The sequence below is a fragment of the Prunus avium genome, chromosome 7 (genome assembly GCF_965620075.1).
Source record: "Prunus avium chromosome 7, drPruAviu1.hap1.1, whole genome shotgun sequence".
Classification (NCBI taxonomy): domain Eukaryota; kingdom Viridiplantae; phylum Streptophyta; class Magnoliopsida; order Rosales; family Rosaceae; genus Prunus; species Prunus avium.
The window spans coordinates 18,880,448-18,896,701 of NC_142290.1; the positions used below are offsets into that span (position 1 = coordinate 18,880,448).

Consider the following 16,254-nt stretch of genomic DNA (forward strand, 5'->3'; position numbering starts at 1 on the left):
TAAAAGATGAAATTTCTTCGCCAAATCTATTTAGCGACAAAATAATTTCGTCGCTAATTTGGTCGCCTTAGCCTTGTGGCTAAAAGTCTCAGGCAACAAAAGGCGACGAAAAATATTTTCGTCGCCAAAATATTTACGCGACCAGTCTTTTTCGTCGTCTAAGAGCAAAAAGTTGGTCGCCTATACAGACGAGTTCCCACTAAAATACCAAAAATTTACCGCGAATTGGGGAAGGATTGGGTGACCAACCATGTTCGTCGCCAATAGGTTCTAGTGACTACTGGATTTGGTCGCTAAAGCTTACTTGGTTGGTCGCTAAAATATGGTTATTTTAAATGTTAATAATGTTTTTATTTATATTCTGTTTTGTGATAATATTAACCTTTTGTTCATCAACATTTTGCAATTTCAAAAAATAAAAGAAGGTAAATAGATCAATAGAAAATGACATGAATAAAAGTTTCTCTCATTCAAAAGTACACAAGCGTACTAATTATTCAAGTACACATTACATAGTGACATAAACGTGTGAAGAACTCTCCACTCAAAGATTGGAGGCCAAGCTCCATATATTCTTGCCCTTGGTAAACCCAAGTTCTGCAGTTATTATTCCCCCACTCTAAGACTAGGTTTCGACTGGAAAAATGCATGTGTACTATGCCTTTGTAATTCCAAGTTTTGTGGTCATGATCTTTAACATTGTGGGATAGGGACTATGATCTAATATGGTGGAATTCCCAAGCACTATGCCAATTGTTGCTTGATCTTCTCAAAGTCATCAATCTTCCTTTACAAAAGAAACAAAACAAGGAAATGCCAATGGTCAAAAAGATGCCAAAACCAAGAGAATTTAAATATAAAGAATATATAGAGACCAAAAACAAACAATTTTCGATAACACAATTACAAGAAATCTTGCACAAACCCATTAGAAAACATAAATCATAAAATCCAAAGTATAATCCACACCTTAACCAACATGGGTTGCATAACTTCTCAACACAATACAAAACATGTATTCCATTTTAATACCCTTAAACAAACAACACCACAATGACATTGACAACCACTATAGTTGTTAATAAGAAAACAAGTGCTAATGAGAAGAAGAGGTTCTTACCTCAAATGGTCCTCTGTCCAAAACCCCAAACCAAATCCTTCCACCTCCTCAAATAATCTCATATGCAAAAACAGAATATTACCTTAGTAAAGTTAGACTCCTAAATGGCATTGTTCTAAACACATTATAAGATAAAGAGAACCACAAACCCAAATAAGGCAATCGCTCATTGGTTTTAATATTTTCAATGCATATAGAAACACTGAATGACAACTTTTTCAGTTTCCACTAGAATACAATGCAGAATTGAAATAAAAAGAGATCTAAATGTAGAAAAACAAGATTGAATTGAAATAAAATAACATGAAAAATGCTTTAAAAGTGAAAACACAAGCTAACAGAGTATGATCCTAGTGAAAAACTAGAATTCTTTATCATATTTTCAAGCCTACGAGACACAGTTTTCTTCAGCACATAGCACGACCTTCCAAATTTTCTAGGCACTTCAATTTGGTCTTCAACCATTGCTAAGCAAAAAGACAATTCAACAAATAGAGTATGGAGTAGTTTTCAATAAATCATAGATGACCAAATAAATATTTTGTTAAACAATTTGGGCAGAAACACTTCAATTTGGGAAATTCACAAAAAATTCAATTTGAGTCAAAATGGTGCGAAACTTTACAGATCATAACTAGACACATCAAACTTCCTCACATAAAAATTTCATGGCATTCGAAATTAAGGAAGCATGTCAAAAACAAAATCTAAAACAGACTAGGCTGTAGAGTTTTCTGCTTCCTGCAACATAACAACTACTTTGAAAATTTGCCAAAAATTCAATTTAACTCCAATTTGTATGGAACCAGTTTTCAAATGCTCATTGACATGTCTAATTATTAAAAAACAAGATCAAAATATAAATCCAAACTAGGTCTTCTGGTCCAGAAGATAACACAAAATCACAGATTTCTGCATAACCTCAGATTTCATAAACCAACCCAAATCTTAAAATTCAACACTTATCAGCTTTAAACATCAAACACTAAATCATTCAAATGTGACTATTTACTATTGAAAGAGTATTAATCTAAAATGACCAACTACAATGGAAAAAAACAAAAACAAAGGCAGAGCTTAAATTGAATAACCACCTGTGAAGTTTTTACAACAAAAACCACAATCGCAGGTGCAACAATTACGCAGCTTCTCCTGCACTAAACAACATGGCTAAATAGCAAAAACTCTAAAAGAAATACAAAGTGTCTATAAAAAAAATGGAAAATTTGATATATCATTGAAGAAACAAGACTACAGTGCAATATTGAGTTACAAAGCACAACCAAGTAAAGAAATGGAAAACAGAGGAAAATGCAACTACAAAAACAGAGAGAGAGAGAGAGAGAGAGGGGGGTTGTCAAAACCTGATTCCATTCCACATCTATGTACCCAACCAATTCAATAGAAAATTAAGTTCTAAATAGGCAAGTAATGTCAAAAAAAAAAAAAAGACTTATAAATTTCATCACCATGAAAAACAGAGAAAAGTACACATGAGTTTTCAATATAAAGAACCATTGTCAAGATATACGAACTCAACTGCACTAGAATTTTTAACAAATAAAACCACATAAAGAATACATACCAAGAACGAGATACAATTGGGCATGAGCCATGACCTTTGCTATTACAGGTCTGAAAACACTTGAAAAATCAGTTTCAATCTCCTTCAACCACCAAAAAAAAAAACACAACAGGCACCAGATCTAACATTAAACCCTTCAATGAACCATAAATTGCAACTATATATGAAAGAAAATTGATGAAATTGAAACTCTATTGGCGACCAACTCTATTGGCGACTCTATTGGCGACCAACCCTAGAAATTTGGTTGCAGAATCACCCTATCAGCGACCAACAATAGTTCGTCGCTGATAAGTTTGGTCGCAAAAGGGTAATTTTCTCGTAGTGGGATTTCACCCAAAATTCCCCAAATGAATCCTCCCACCATATTACGATGTTAACCAAGTTTTGGGCTCGATCCAAAATCAATAGGTGTAAGAGATTGGACAATTCAAGTTGAAGGGCAGTTCGTTCCTAATTGGAGTGGTTGGTGTATTGGGTAGTTCTAGCGATCGGATTTCACTCAAAGTTCACCAAATGACTCCTCCCACCATATTACGATGTTGCCCAAGTTGAGGGCTCGATCCGAAATCAAAAGCTGTAAGAAATTGGACAATTCAAGTTCAAAGGCAGTTCGTTCCTAATTGGAGTGGTTGGTGTATTGGGTCGTTCAAGAGATTGGATTTCACTCAAACTTAACCAAATGACTCCTCTAACCATATTATGTTGTTGCCCAAGTTTTGGGCTCCATCCGAAATCAATAGGTGTAAGAAATTGGACAATTCAAGTTCAAAGGCAATTCGTTCCTAATTGGAGTGGTTGGTGTATTGGTTTGTTCTAGAGATCGGATTTCACTCAGACTTAGCCAAATGACTCCTCCCACCATATTATGATGTTGCCCAAGTTTTGGGCTCGATCCGAAGTCAATAGGTGAAAGAAATTGGACAATTCAAGTTCAAAGGCAGTTCGTTCCTAATTGGAGTGGTTGGTGTATTGGGTAGTTCTTGATATCGGATTTCACTCAAAATTAACCAAATTACTCCTCCCACCATATTATGATATTGCCCAAGTTTTGGGCTCGATCCGAAATCAATAGGTGTAAGAAATTAGACAATTGAAGTTCAAAGGCAGTTCGTTCCTAATTGGAGTGGTTGGTGTATTCCATAGTTCTAAAGATCGGATTTCACCCAAAATTCACGAAATGACTCCTCCCACCATATTATGTTGTTGCCCAGGTTTTGGGCTCGATCCGAAATCAATTGGTGTAGGAAATTGGACAATTCAAGTTCAAAGGTAGTTCGTTCCTAATCGGAGTGGTTGGTGTATTCCTTAGTTCTAGAGATCGGATTTCACCCAAAATTCACCAAATGATTCCTCCCACCATATTATGATGTTACCCAAGTTTTGGGCTCAATCCGAAATCAATAGGTGGTAGAAATTGGACAATTCAAGTTCAAAGGCAGTTTGTTCCTAATCGGAGTGGTTGGTGTGTTCCATAGTTCTAGACATCGGATTTCACCCATAATTCACCAAATGACTCCTCCCACCATATTATGATGTTGCCCAAGTTTTGGGCTCAATCCGAAATCAATTGGTGTAAGAAATTGGACAATTCAAGTTCGAAGGCAGTTCGTGACTAATCGGAGTGGTTGGTGTATAACATAGTTCTAGGCATCGGATTTCACTCAAAACACGCCAAATGACTCCTCCCCAAGTTTTGGGCTCGATCAGAAATGAATAGGTCTAAGAAATTGGACAATTCAAGTAAAAAGGCAGTTCGTACCTAATTGGAGTGGTTAGTATTTTGGGTAGTTCTAGCGATCGGATTTCTCTCAAAATTCACTAAATGACTCCTCCCACCATATTATCGTGTTGCCCAGGTTTTTGGCTCGATCCAAAATCAATAGGTGAAAGAAATTGGACAATTCAATTTCGAAGGCAGTTCGTTCCTAAATGGAGTCGTTGGTGTATAGGGTAGTTTTAAAGATCGGATTTCAGTCAAAAGTAACCAAATGACTCCTCCCACCATATTATGATGTTGCCCAAGTTTTGGGCTCGATCCGAAATCAATAGGTGTAAGAAATTGGACAATTCAAGTTCAAAGGCTGTTCGTTCCGATTCGGAGTGGTTGGTGTATTCCATAGTTCTAGAGATCGAATTTCACCCAAAATTCACCAAATGACTCCTCCCACCATATTACGATGTTGCCCAAGTTGAGGGCTCGATCCGAAACCAAAAGGTGTAAGAAATTGGACAATTCAAGTTCAAAGGATGTTCGTTCCTAATCGGAGTGGTTGGTATATTGGGTAGTTCTAGCGATCGGATTTCACTTAAAATTCACCAAATGACTCCTCCCACAATATTATGATGTTGCCCACGTTTTGGGCTTGATCCGAAGACAATTGGTGAAAGAAATCGGACAATTCAAGTTCTAAGGCAGTTCGTTCCTAATTGGAGTGGTTGGTGTATTGGGTAGTTTTGGGGATCGGATTTCAGTCAAAATTAACCAAATGACTCCTCCCACCATATTATGACGTTGCCCAAGTTTTGGGATCGATCCGAAATCAATAGGTGTAAGAAATTATACAATTCAAGTTCAAAGGCAGTTCGTTCCTAATTGGAGTGGTTGGTGTATTGGGTAGTTTTGGGGATCGGATTTCACTCCAAATTCACGAAATGACTCCTCCCACCATATTATGATGTTGCCCAAGTTTTGCGCTCGATCCGAAATCAATACGTGTAAGAAATTGGAAAATTCAAGTTCAAAGGCAGTTCGTTCCAAATTGGAGTGGTTGGTGTATTGGGTAGTTTTTGTGACCGGATTTCCCTTAAAAGTCACCAAATGACTCCTCCCACCATATTACGATGTTGCAAAAGTTGAGGGCTTGATCCGAAAGCAAAAGGTGTAAGAAATTGGACAATTCAAGTTCAGAGGTAGTTCGTTCCTAATTGGTGTGGTTGGTGTATTGGGTAGTTTTGGAGATCGGATTTCAGTCAAAATTAAACAAATAACTCCTCCCACCATATTATGACGTTGCCCAAGTCTTGGGCTCGATTCGAAATCAATAGGTGTAAGAAATTCGACAATTAAAGTTCAAAGGCAGTTCGTTCCTAATCGGAGTGGTTGGTGTATTCCACAGTTCTAGAGATCAGATTTCACTCCAAATTCACGAAATGACTCCTCCCACCATATTATGATGTTGACCAAGTTTTGGGCTCGTTACGAAATCAATATGTATAAGAAATTGGACAATTCAGGTTCAAAGGCAATTCGTTCCTAATTGGAGTGGTTGGTGTATTCGGTAGTTCTTGAGAACGTATTTCACTCAAACCTAACCAAATGACTCCTTCCACCATATTATGTTGTTGCCCATGTTTTGGGCTCGATCCGAAATCAATAGGTGTAAGAAATTAGACAATTGAAGTTCAAAGGCAGTTCGTTCCTAATTGGAGTGGTTGGAGTATTCCTTGGTTCTAGAGATCGGATTTCACTCAAAATTAACCAAATGACTCCTCCCACCATATTATGTTGTTCCCCAAGTTTTGGGCTCGTTCCGAAATCGATAGGTGTAATAAACTGGACAATTCAAGTTCAAAGGCAGTGCGTTCCTCATTGGAGTGGTTGGTGTATTGGGCAGTTCTAGCGATCGAATTTCAATCAAAATTCACCAAAGGACTCCTCCCGCCATATTATGATGTTGCCCAAGTTTTGGGCTCGTTCCGAAATCAATATGTGTAAGAGGTTGGACTTTTCAAGTTTAAAGGCAGTTTGTTCCTAATTGGAGTGGTTGGTGTATTGGGTAGTTTTAGAGATCGGATTTCAGTCAAAAGTAACCAAATGACTCCTCTCACCATATTATGATGGTGCCCAAGTTGTGGGCTCGATCCGAAATCAATTGGTGTAGGAAATTGGACAATTCAAGTTCAAAGGCAGTTCGTTCCTAAATGGAGTCGTTGGTGTATAAGGTAGTTTTAGAGATCGGATTTCAGTCAAAAGTAACCAAATGACTCCTCCCACCATATTATGATGTTGCCCAAGTTGTGGGCTCGATCCGAAATCAATTGGTGTAGGAAATTGGACAATTCAAGTTCAAAGGCAGTTCGTTCCAAATCGGATTTCACTCAAACTTCACCAAACGACTCCTCCCACCATATTCTTTTGTTGCCCAAGTTTTGGGCTCGATCCAAAATCAATAGGTGTAAGAAATTGGAGAATTCAAGTTCGAAGGCAGTTCGTTCCTAATTGGAGTGGTTGGTGTATTGGGTAGTTCTAGAGATCGAATTTCAGTCAAAATTCACCAAACGACTCCTCCCACCATATTGTGTTGTTGCCTTAGTTTTGGGCTTGATTAGAAATCAACAGGTCTAAAAATTGGACAATTCAAGTTGAAACGCAGTTCGTACCTAATTGGAGTGGTTGGTGTATTGGGTAGTCCTAGAGATCCGAAATCAATAGGTGTAAGAAATTGAACAATTCAAGTTCAACGGCAATTCCTTCCTAATTGGAGTGGTTGGTGTATTCCGTACTTCTAGCAATTGGATTTCACTCAAAACTCACCAAATGACTCCTCCCACCATATTATGATGTTGCACAAGTTTTGGGCTCGATCCGAAATCAATAGGTGTAAGAAATTGGACAATTCAAGTTCAAAGGAAATTCGTTCCAAATTTGAGTGGTTGGGGTAATTCATAGTTCTAGCGATTGGATTTCACTCAAAACACACCAAATGATTCCTCCCACCATATTATGATGTTGCCCAAATTTTTGGTTCGATCCGAAATCAAAGGCAGTTCGTTCGTAATTGGAGTGGTTGGTGTACTGGGTATTTCTGGCAACCGAATTTCACTTAAAATTCACCCAATGACTCCTCCCACCATTTTATGTTGTTGCCCAAGTTTTGGGCTCGATCCGAAATCAATAAGTTTAAGAAATTGGACAATTCAAGTTTGAAGGAAGTTCATTCCTAATTGTAGTGGTTGGTGTATTGGGTAGTTCTAGAGATCAGATTTTACTCAAAATTAAACAAATGACTTCTGCCACCATATTATGATGTTGCCCAAGTTTTGGGCTCGATCCGAAATCAATAGGTGTAAGAAATTTGACAATTCAAGTTCAAAGGCAGTTTGTTCTTAGTTGGAGTGGTTGGTATATTACACAGTTCTAGAGATCGGATTTCACTCAAAATTCACGAAATGACTCCTCCCAACTTATTATGATGTTGCGAAAGTTTTGGGCTCGATCCAAAGTCAATAGGTGTAACAAATTGGACAGTTCAAGTTCAAAGGCATTTCGTTCCTAATTGAAGTGGTTGGTGTATTCCACAGTTCTAGAGATCGGATTTCACTCAAAATTCAGCAAATGACTCCTCCCACCATATCATGATGTTGCGCAAGTTTTGGGCTCGATCCGAAATCAATAGGAGTAAGAAATTTGACAATTCAAGTTCAAAGGTAGTTCGTTCCTCATTGGAGTGGTTGGTGTATTGGGTAGTTCTAGCGATCGGATTTCACTCGAAATTTTCCAAATGACTCCACCCACCAGACTATGATGTTGCCCAAGTTTTGGGCTCAATCTGAAATCAATAGGTGTAAGAAATTGAACAATTCGATTTCATAGGTTGTTCGTTCCTAATCGGAGTGGTTGGTGTATTCCACGGTTCTAGATATCGGATTTCATCCAAAATTCACCAAATGACTCCTCCCAGCATATTATTGTGTTGCCCAAGTTTTTGGCTCGATCATAAATCGATAGGTGTAAGAAATTGGACAATTCGAGTTCATAGGTTGTTCGTTCCGAATTGGAGTGGTTGGTGTATTCCATAGTTCTAGATATCGGATTTCACCCAAAATTCACCAAATGACTCCTCCCACCATATTATGACGTTGCCCAAGTTTTGCGCTCAATCCGAAATCAATATGTGGAAGAAATTGGACAATTCAAGTTCAAAAGCAGTTCGTTCCGAATTGGATTGGTTGGTGTATTCCATAGTTCTAGGGATCGGATTTCACTCAAAATTCACCAAATGACTCCTCCCACCATATTTTAAGGTTGCGCAAGTTTTGGGCTCGTTCCGAAAACAATAGGTGTAAGAAATTTGACAATTCAAGTTCAAAGGCAGTTCGTTCCTGATTGGAGTGGTTGGTGTATTGGGTAGTTCTAGCGATCGGATTTCCCTCAAAATTCACCAATTGACTCCTCCCACCAGATTATGATGTTGCCCAAGTTTTGGGCTCAATCCGAAATGAATAGGTGTAAGAAATTGGACAATTCGAGTTCATAGGTTGTTCGTTCCTAATCGGAGTGGTTGGTGTATTCCATATTTCTAGGTATCGGATTTCACCCAAAATTCACCAAATGACTCCTCCCACCATGTTATGATGTTGCCCATGTTTTGCGCTCGATCCGAAATCAATAGTTGTAAGAAATTGGACAATTCATGTTCAAAGGCAGTTCGTTCCTAATTGGTGTGGTTGGTGTATTGGGTAGTTCTAGAGATCGGATTTCACTCACACTTAATCAAATGACTACTCCCACCATATTATGACGTTGCCTCAGTTTGAGGATCGATCCGAAATCAGTAGGTGTAAGAAATTGGACAATTCAAGTTCAAAGGCAGTTCGGTCCTCATTGGAGTGGTTGGTGTATTGGGTAGTTCTAGCGATCTGATTTCACTCAAAATTCACCAAATGACTCCTCCCACCATATTATGTTGTTACCCAAGTTTTGGGCTCGATCCGAGATCAATTGGTGTAAGAAATTGCACAATTCATATTGAAAGGCCGTTCGTTCCTAATCGGAGTGGTTTGTGTATTCCATAGCTCTAGAGATTGGATTTCACTCAAAATTCACCAAATGACTCCTCCCACCATATTAAGGTGTTGCCCAAGTTTTGGGCTCGATCCGAAATCAATAGGTGTAAGAAATTGGACAATTCAAGTTCAAAGGCAGTTCGTTCCTAATTTCGGTAGTTAGTGTAATCCACAGTTCTAGAGATCGGATTTCATTCAAAAATCACCAAATGACCCCTCCCACCATATTATGATGTTGCCCATATTTTGGGCTTGATCCGAAATCAATAGGAGTAAGAACTTGGACAATTCAAGTTCAAAGGCAGTTCGTTCCGAATTGGAGGGGTGGATGTATTCCACAGTTCTAGGGATCGAATTGCACTCAAAATTCACCAAATGACTCCTCCCACCATAATATGATGTTGCCCAAGTTTTGGGATCGATCCGAAATCAATAGGTGTAAGAAATTGGACAATTCGAGTTCAAAGGTTGTTCGTTCCAAATTGGAGTGGTTGGTGTATTCCATAGTTCTAGAGATCGGATTTCACTCAAAATTCACCAAATGACTCCTCCCACCATATTATGGTGTTGCCCAAGTTTTGCGCTCGATCCGAAATCAATAGGTGTAAGAAATTGGAAAATTCAAGTTGAAAGGCAGTTCGTTCCTAATTGGAGTCGTTGGAGTATTGGGTAGGTCTAGAGATCGGATTTCACTAAAAATTCACCAAATGACTCCTCCCACCATATTATGACGTTGCCCAAGTTTTGGGCTCCATCCAAAATCAATAGGTGTAAGAAATTCGACAATTCATGTTCAAAGGCAGTTCGTTCCTAATCGGAGTGGTTGGTGTATTCCACAGTTCTAGAGATCGGATTGCACTCCAAATTTGACTCCTCCCACCATATTATGATGTTGCCCAAGTTTTGGGCTCGTTACGAAATTAATATGTGTAAGAAATTGGACAATTCATGTTCAAAGGCAGTTCGTTCCTAATTGGAGTGGTTGTTGTATTCGGTAGTTCTTGAGAACGTATTTCACTCAAACTTAACCAAATGACTCCTTCCACCATATTATGTTGTTGCCCATGTTTTGGGCTCGATCCGAAATCAATAGGTGTAAGAAATTAGACAATTGAAGTTCAAAGGCAGTTCGTTCCTAATTGGAGTGGTTGGTGTATTCCTTGGTTCTAGAGATCGGATTTCACTCAAAATTATCCAAATGACTCCTCCCACCATATTATGATGTTCCTCAAGTTTTGGGCTCGTTCCGAAATCGATAGGTGTAATAAACTGGACAATTCAAGTTCAAAGGCAGTGCGTTCCTCATTGGAGTGGTTGGTGTATTGGGTAGTTCTAGCGATCGAATTTCACTCAAAATTCACCAAATGACTCCTCCCGCCATATTATGATGTTGCCCAAGTTTTGGGATCGATCTTAAATCAATAGGTGTAAGAAATTGGAGAATTCAAGTTCAAAGGCAGTTCGTTCCTAATTGGAGTGGTTGGTGTATTGGGTAGTTCTAGAGATCGGATTTCAGTCAAAATTCACCAAACGACTCCTCCCACCATATTGTGTTGTTGCCTTAGTTTTGGGCTTGATCAGAAATCAACAGGTGTAAGAAATTGAACAATTCAAGTTCAACGGCAATTCCTTCCTAATTGGAGTGGTTGGTGTATTCCGTACTTCTAGCAATTGGATTTCACTCAAAACTCACCAAATGACTCCTCCCACCATATTATGATGTTGCCCAAGTTTTGGGCTCGATCCGAAATCAATTGGTGTAAGAAATTGGACAATTCAAGTTCAAAGGAAATTCGTTCCAAATTTGAGTGGTTGGGGTAATTCATAGTTCTAGCGATTGGATTTCACTCAAAACACACCAAATGATTCCTCCCACCATATTATGTTGTTGCCCAAATTTTTGGTTCGATCCGAAATCAATAGGTGTAAGAAATTGGAAAATTCAAGTTCAAAGGCAGTTCGTTCGTAATTGGAGTGGTTGGTGTACTGGGTATTTCTGGCAACCGGATTTCACTTAAAATTCACCAAATGACTCCTCCCACCATATTATGTTGTTGCCCAAGTTTTGGGCTCGATCCGAAATCAATAAGTATAAGAAATTGGACAATTCAAGTTTGAAGGAAGTTTGTTCCTAATTGTAGTGGTTGGTGTATTGGGTAGTTCTAGAGATCAGATTTAACTCAAAATTAAACAAATGACTTCTGCCACCATATTATGATGTTGCCCAAGTTTTGGGCTCGATCCGAAATCAATAGGTGTAAGAAATTTGACAATTCAAGTTCAAAGGCAGTTCGTTCTTAGTTGGAGTGGTTGGTATGTTACATAGTTCTAGAGATCGGATTTCACTCAAAATTCACGAAATGACTCCTCCCACCTTATTATGATGTTGCGAAAGTTTTGGGCTCGATCCAAAATCAATAGGTGTAACAAATTGGACAGTTCATGTTTAAAGGCAGTTCGTTCCTAATTGAAGTGGTTAGTGTATTCCACAGTTCTAGAGATCGGATTTCACTCAAAATTCACCAAATGACTCCTCCCACCATATTGTGATGTTGCGAAAGTTTTGGGCTCGATCCGAAATCAATAGGAGTAAGAAATTTGACAATTCAAGTTCAAACGCAGTTCGTTCCTCATTGGAGTGGTTGGTGTATTCCATAGTTCTAGAGATCGGATAACACTCAAAATTCACCAAATGACTCCTCCCACCGTATTATGGTTGTCTGCCGCGCAAATCTCACGGCCTGGAGTTCCGGGCCGAGGGGATGTGCGTTGACATGCGGTTTCCTGCTTTTGGGTGCGGTGCGGTTGTGCGCGGGCGTGCCAGCACGGTCTACCGTACGTCGAGATGTTTGATGAGTATTGGATGGGTAAGTGGTGCGCCTGGAGGAGTAATCGAGGGTGAAAATCTGCATGGTGGAGCCTGATTAGAGCAAGTGGGCAGTCTAATCGACATTTGGGATCGTGAAGTATGGTGGTGTGACCCCATAAATCCTGGTGAATCTCGGCCGCCGTTCTTGATCGTGGGTTCTGAGCTTCTGGCCGTGGAGATGCATTTATGGCCTGGATAGCTGGTGAGCTAACCTCTCAAGCTGTCAGAATTGTTGTGAGAATGTCCACGTCTAATCACTCTGATTCTCATCACCAAATCCTGACTCCAGTCACTTCCCACCTTCCCTCATGCATTAAATGCTTATTTGTGGCCAGTGGGTTTGCTGCATTAAACAGGCACTACTTCATTAAATGAAGCCTGGGACCCTGTTGTCACGTGATGATTTGCCTTTAATGCTTTGGCCGGAATTTGCACAGTTCTAGGTATCAGATTTCACCCAAATCGGAGTGGTTGGTGTATGCCACAGTTCTAGGTATCAGATTTCACCCAAAATTCACCAAATGACTCCTCCCACCATATTAGGTTGTTAGCCAAGTTTTGTTCTCGATCCGAAATCAATAGGTGTAAGAAATTGGACAATTCAAGTTCAAAAGCATTTCGTTCCGAATTGGAGTGGTTGGTGTATTCCATAGTTCTAGATATCGGATTTCACCCAAAATTCACCAAATGACTCCTCCCACCATATTTTGATGTTGCCCAAGTTTTGCGCTCAATCCGAAATCAATATATGGAAGAAATTGGACAATTCAATTTCAAAAGCAGTTCGTTCCGAATTGGATTGGTTGGTGTATTCCATAGTTCTAGGGATCGGATTTCACTCAAAATTCACCAAATGACTCCTCCCACCATATTTCAAGGTTGCGCAAGTTTTGGGCTCGTTCCGAAATCAATAGGTGTAAGAAATTTGACAATTCAAGTTCAAAGGCAGTTCATTCCTGATTGGAGTGGTTGGTGTATTGGGTAGTTCTAGAAATTTAATGAAGGAAAAGACTAGGTGTAACAATAGGTGTAACAACCCAAACCTTAATTATTATTTAACTATTAATTTAACGAAGGAAAAGACTAAACTACCCTCGAAATAATTTATTAGGTTTTAAGTTGACTTTTTGACCGAGAAAGAATTTGGAAAATCCACTTGTATCACTGCGTAGAGCACGACAAAACGAGTCCGTAGACATGTAATGGGCTCAATTCCGAGTCGTATTGAAGATAATACGATCAAATTATGAAAAAGGGCATAATTGAAATTTTGGAAAAAAAGTCAGATTTTTTTAAAAAAACCAGATTTCTTCTCTCTCTCCTCACTCTCTCTCTCCCCACATCTCTTCTCTCTCTCCCTCTCGATTGTTCAGCCGCCACCCTCCCCAATTTGCAGCCACCTCCAGCCGCCACCACACCTCACCGGACCAGCCAAGGAAGCACCGCCGCCACCTCCGCAACCCAGCCAGCCTGCTCCGCCGTCCAGCTGCCACGAAGCTGCCAGAAAAAAACCCAGAAAATCGCGGCAGATTTTCTCCGATTTTCAAATCCCTCAAACTCCCTCCTCCGGCCACCAAATCGGACGGATTAGGTATGGTTTTTCGACTGATTTTCATGCTCTAGCTGATGGTTGGGTGAGATTGGAGAGATTTTGAGGTTTAAGAGGTTAATTTTCGAGTTAAGTTTCTGCCGAGCTTAGGATGCCGGAATCAGTCACTTCCGGTCACTTTTTGGCCTTAGTCCAAGAACAAAAGTGATTCCAAATTTGGTGTTTTACCTAAACTAGGAGTTTGGGCCGGCGGTTTAGAGATTTTCCGGTCGCCGGAATTGTTAGGCACACCCACACGCGGCCGGCGCGTGGGCGGCGCGTGGGCCAGGTATCAGGGACCACTCTTGGTCCCAGAACGATCCTCGTGTCCTCACGAGCGCGTAGGATTTCGCGGATCTCATTTCGGATAACGTTTGAACCCCGAACGGATCTCGCATAGTGTGCGTTTTCCGGGTTCAATACGTTCGGACCGTTGGATCGTAGTCAAACTGGAGTATGTCGTTCTAGGTAATTTCAGGATCGTGTAGGATTCGACGGATATCGGAGTCTCGGATGCTCCGAAAAAGCCAACCCTAGGGCTAGATTTACGGAAAATCGTTCGTTCGTCCGATCGTGCGATCGTGAGCAATCCGACCGTCCGATCAAGACCAAACTCTCGAGACATGTGTCCTAGGCTTGTTGGAACCTCTAGGAACGATCAGATCGGAATTCTGAGGTTGTGGACCCCACGGGGTCCCGAGTTGACTTTTAGGGACTTTATCGCTTTTGAGTCCCGAGATACTTCTAAAGCGTGTCCACTGAGAGGAAAAGCTAATGTGGGCATAGGAATGACTTTTAAAGTGATGCACGCACTTTTAGGAGCCGGGGGTCAGGGTTTTTAATTTAATATTATATTACTGAGCTGAGTTTTTAATAAAATATTATGATGGTTATACAGGCACCCGGGCACCAGGTGACCCGCAGGAGGGACCTTCAAAGGGTCCAGCTAGCTCTGAGTATCTGTGAGTGGACTGTTTGTTTTATAAACGTTTTATGCATTTTAATTTCATTATTTGATCTTGAATAAGTTTTACTGAATACAGCTTTCCTAGCATGACTTGATAGATTTAAATATTTCTGTTTATTTATGTGCTGCCTAGTGGAACATTTAAAAAAGGATTTGGAAAGTTAGAACTGAGGTATTATCAGATTAAATGGCAGCAGGATTTAAGGAATAGTTTTATAAGTAGTTTTATAAACTTTAATCTTTTTCAAGAATTATATATATATATACATTTATTTTAAGCCACCATAGGTACCCAAGGTTGCCTTCAGTATAATAAATGTTGCCTCGGAAATAAAGTTGCCTTCGGAATAAAATTATGTTGCCTTCGGTTATATTGATGTCGACGGACATCCAGTTGCCTTCGGGTAAGTCAGCATGCTAGACACCGCCCCACGAGTTTCGGGGACGCCCAAACCGTGGGTGTGAGGAATGCGGATCAGGCCGACCAAGTGTCCCCTGAATTCTGCTAGGATTGCGGCTCGGGTTGACTTTGTGTTTCCCGAGGTCTGCTAGGACGTGTCACTCCGGTGGCATGAGAATGGAATTGACGGATTATAAAGGAATTGACGGAAATTAAAGGAATTGACGGATTATAAGGAATTGACGGATTACTAAATGGGTACACCTAGGTGGTAGATTTAAAGTGTTTTCAATGTTTTCAAAGACTTAATAATTGATCAAGTATATGATTGATATATATATATATATATATATATATATATATATATATATAAATATGATTACATTGATTTCAGTACAATTATGAATAAAGAAATGTTATAGTTTCTTAATTGTTTTTACAGAGGGGTTAGTATGTTCTTATGCTACTTTCTAAACTTTGTTTTTGGTCCACTCACCTTTTTAATGTTTTGCGCCCCCAGGCAGTAGTCGTGCGTCAGTGCGCCACCACCGGGCCGAGTCCATTTTCCGCCGCCTTCCTTGACAAAGTAGGGTTTTGTTTATTTATTTTTGTACTTGTAACCTACTCTGTATAAATGCTCTGATATTGCCCTAGAACACTTGTCTAACTGTTAGTATGTAAAATCTTTGTATACTGGCAGTTGGTGTATATTTTTATATGCATGTTTGACAGGTGTAATCTTGGGTTTGGTCCATTTCAGGGGAGACTCTGCTGAGTTTTTCGGCAGAAGTCAAACTCCAGTTGTTTTAGAAATTGTTTGACTAGAAGGGCAATTAGGTCATTTGTGCCCGGCACTTGCCAGGTGTCGGACACGCACAGGGTTCGGCTCGGATTCCAAAGTGGAATTTGGGTCGGGTCCTGTCATTTTGGGCTCGA

The 16,254-nt window shown here is 39.8% G+C and overlaps 2 long non-coding RNA genes across 2 annotated transcripts; one reads left to right on the forward strand and one right to left on the reverse strand.

Annotated features, from left to right (window-relative positions):
• Window positions 1–445: 445 nt before the first annotated feature.
• On the reverse strand, window positions 446–2,855 carry LOC110751204 (uncharacterized). The gene is made up of 3 exons (XR_002525837.2): window positions 2,706–2,855; window positions 1,121–1,177; window positions 446–787 (listed from the first exon to the last, which is right to left on the reverse strand). It is a non-coding gene; the product is annotated as an uncharacterized LOC110751204 (long non-coding RNA).
• A 10,813-nt stretch (window positions 2,856–13,668) lies between these two features.
• On the forward strand, window positions 13,669–16,049 carry LOC110768377 (uncharacterized). Its single transcript, XR_015837190.1, has 3 exons — window positions 13,669–13,954; window positions 14,850–14,913; window positions 15,839–16,049. It is a non-coding gene; the product is annotated as an uncharacterized LOC110768377 (long non-coding RNA).
• Window positions 16,050–16,254: the final 205 nt, after the last annotated feature.